Source organism: Triticum aestivum, chromosome 6D (assembly GCF_018294505.1).
Source record: "Triticum aestivum cultivar Chinese Spring chromosome 6D, IWGSC CS RefSeq v2.1, whole genome shotgun sequence".
NCBI classification, from domain to species: Eukaryota; Viridiplantae; Streptophyta; class Magnoliopsida; order Poales; family Poaceae; genus Triticum; species Triticum aestivum.
Genome location: NC_057811.1, coordinates 433,448,888 through 433,452,019, shown reverse-complemented (window position 1 = coordinate 433,452,019; position 3,132 = coordinate 433,448,888).

Below are 3,132 nucleotides of genomic sequence, written 5' to 3'. Positions count from 1 at the left end.
TATATATATATATATATATATATATATATATATATATATATATATATATATATATATATATAGTGCAGGCAATGAAGAACGAGATGAGGTAGAAATAAATCACTTACAGAACGTAGCAACTCAGCATAAATTTGTCGAGGTCGCGCAGATTGAACAGCTGGAACAATTCACTCATATGAACTTCTACAGAGTACCGTTTGGTGTGATGCTCATCTTTAACATCCGCATAAACATATTCTTTGTCGGCCCATGTTATGAATTGCTTGTACCAACGTAGCAGATTTCGCATTTGTGGTGGTAGACTCTTTTCCCGCGCAGGCTCGATGAGAGGCCCATTCCGCACATATTGTAATGCTATCTCACATACTGGCGCATCCTCAAGGCCTAAGAAGGCACGAAGAGTCAAACCCATCTCGGACGCTTGTTTCATGGCACTCGCTACAGTCAATCCAAGTGCTGCCGCAGCTGCTATGATCTCGGGGTCCTCTTCCGGACCGGCTTTCACTATGAGCGGGGGGATCGATTGTTTCTTCTGCATCCCGAGCTGGTCAACTTGTTTCCCGCTTTTTTTATTTTCTCCTCCTTCAATATTTTTGCTTGCCTACGAAGTTCATGTCCATAGTCGTCAGGCATATTCAGCTCGGCTTGGGACGGTGTCGTCAAAAAATCCTTAGCCCACTTCTTTTGCTTCTCAGTGAATACTTGCTTGGGCTCAGGCTCTTTTTTCGCCTTCATATCTGCCTTCCATTTCTCATAATTAGCAGACGCGGCCAATTTGGTTTCAGCTTCACTAAGTTCCCCAGGCCTTGGGAGGAGAGGCTTCAGTGATGGCTCCGGTACCCTTGTGGTCTTAGGTACATAAGGGTCCGGGTTAATAGTCCAGGAGCGGGTTTCCTTGCTGTCCGCCTGCTTCTGCTTCTTCGCCGGAGGTGGATTGGGGGGCGTCGTACCCGCCGGAGGAGGATTGGGGGGCGTCGTACCCGCCGGAGGTTGTGGATCGGGGGACGGCGTCGAATGGCGTGAAGGAGGTGTAGGTGAACCACCACGACCACCACCACCGCCACCACCACCACCACCACCACCATCGGAGGGGGGTGGACTTGCTAGCCTTGGCGCCTCGCCTGGAAACACTATGTACTTCTTTTTCCATAGAATGAACTGGCGCTTGACATCTCCAAGTCTTCTCTCCCCTTCGGGTGTAGGTTTGTCAATCTCCAGGTCCTCAAACCCTTGGACTATGTCTTCCACCGTGACACGAGCATAGCCATATGCAATGGGGTTGTTGTGGTGGAGTGCTCCAGGTGTACAGGGTAAAGCACTGCCGCTAGCTACCTTCGTGGAAACGTTCCCCACGGGATAATGCAGATCACATTCTTTCATCTCCTTTACATCATCCACGGGGTAGTGAGGCTCCGGTGCACGAATCTCGATCATCGGTGCACTACCACCAGGCAGGGCATCCGTGGAAGCCACGCTGCTTCTCCGCTGCTGGCTTCCGCGATCCGCTTCATGATCTTCATGCGGCCCTGCAGCCGATTTTTCTTTCACTAGTTCATGCACGGTCTGCTTCAACTCATGGAGTTCCGATGCAAACTTCGTCATAAGATCTGCATCCCGGTCCGTCTTTCTCTTACGGCTTCTGTAACAGTACGGGTCATTGTCCTGGGAAAACCCTACTTTCCACGGAACTTTGCCTTTGCCTCGTACACGTCCTCCGTGTTCATCATTCCCGAGGGCTGTTGTCAGTGCGTCTTTCTCTCTGTTGAACTTGATCAAGCCCTCTTGAGCTTGGGTCATTGCGTCAATAAGGGCTTGGGTGGGAGCAAACTGTCTCTGCCGGTGAACACACACCCCTGTCTCCGGGTCTAGCGATCCCCCATGCCCGTACCACCAGCTTTTGGCCCTTGGGTCCCATCCCTCTGTACCTAGAGGGATTCCTCGCACCCTCAGGTCCTCCTCCATCTTCTGCCACCTAGGCTCCGAAAGGAGGTATCCTCCTGGCCCCATAATATGATGGAACTTTTTCTTACTCGCATTATCTTTATTTTATTTTTCGATATTTCCTTGAAATGCTCCGATTGCTTTTGCCTCACAAATTCTGGCCAATCATCTTTCAGTTTCTCATGTTGTCCATTGAAATCCGGAGTCTTGCCCTTGTTGACATAGTCACGGGTTAAATTTTTCTTGAAGTTCCGGAATGCTTCGCCCATCTTCTGAAGAGCGAACTCTTTAACTAGCCTCCTCCTCTGACGTCCACCCGGAACCTCGTTACCGAATTCATCGACTTTGTTGTATTCCGGAGGTAGAATGAAATGTTCCATAAGCTTTCTCCAGCAATCCTTTTTCGTTCTCTTGTCGACAAAACTGAAACCAAGACGTGCCTTCTTTGGCTCCTTCCATTCCTGGACGGTGATCGGGACGTTGTCTCTAACAACGACTCCGCATTGGTTGATAAACTTTGAGGTGTGCTGTAGGGTCTTGCCGGTTTCACTGACAAACTCAATGGCATATGTTTCTCCTGTTTTCATCGCCTTGGATTTGCCACGCTTTGTCGTACTCGATCCGGAGGGCTAAAAAAAGAAAGAGAGTCGCGCGCGTTAATACATATGTATTCACATTTCAGTAAGTTTGTATCACGAGAGGCTCAATGTATATATATACCTCGCCGGAGGTGGTTGCTACTTGCAATTCGAGATCGTCGTTTGTTGACGGTTGACCTCCGTCGACAATGTCCGTTCCTTCACCTTCTTGATCATCGACAATCTCTGTTCCACCGTCAAGGTTCAGAAAAGAAGAGACTACATCCTCTTGTTGCTCATATTATGAGCCCGGCACATAAGGAATCTCGTTGTTGATGATGACCATTAAATAACGTTCAGCCTCCGGATCCCTAAGCGGCTCGGCTCTATCGTCCGCCATATGTCACTCCTGCATGTAGTAAAAATTCTTTAAGTATAAAGGAATTAAAAAATAAGATTAAGGGGACATAGAGGAGGAGGAATTAAAAAATAAGATTATTGAGCACTGCCAAGTATTTTGTTTTGTTTTCTTTGTTTTTCTTTTTGGTTTTCATTTGGTTTCTTTCTTCTTCCTTTTTTCTTCTTTTTTTCTTCTTCTTCCTTTCTTCTTCCT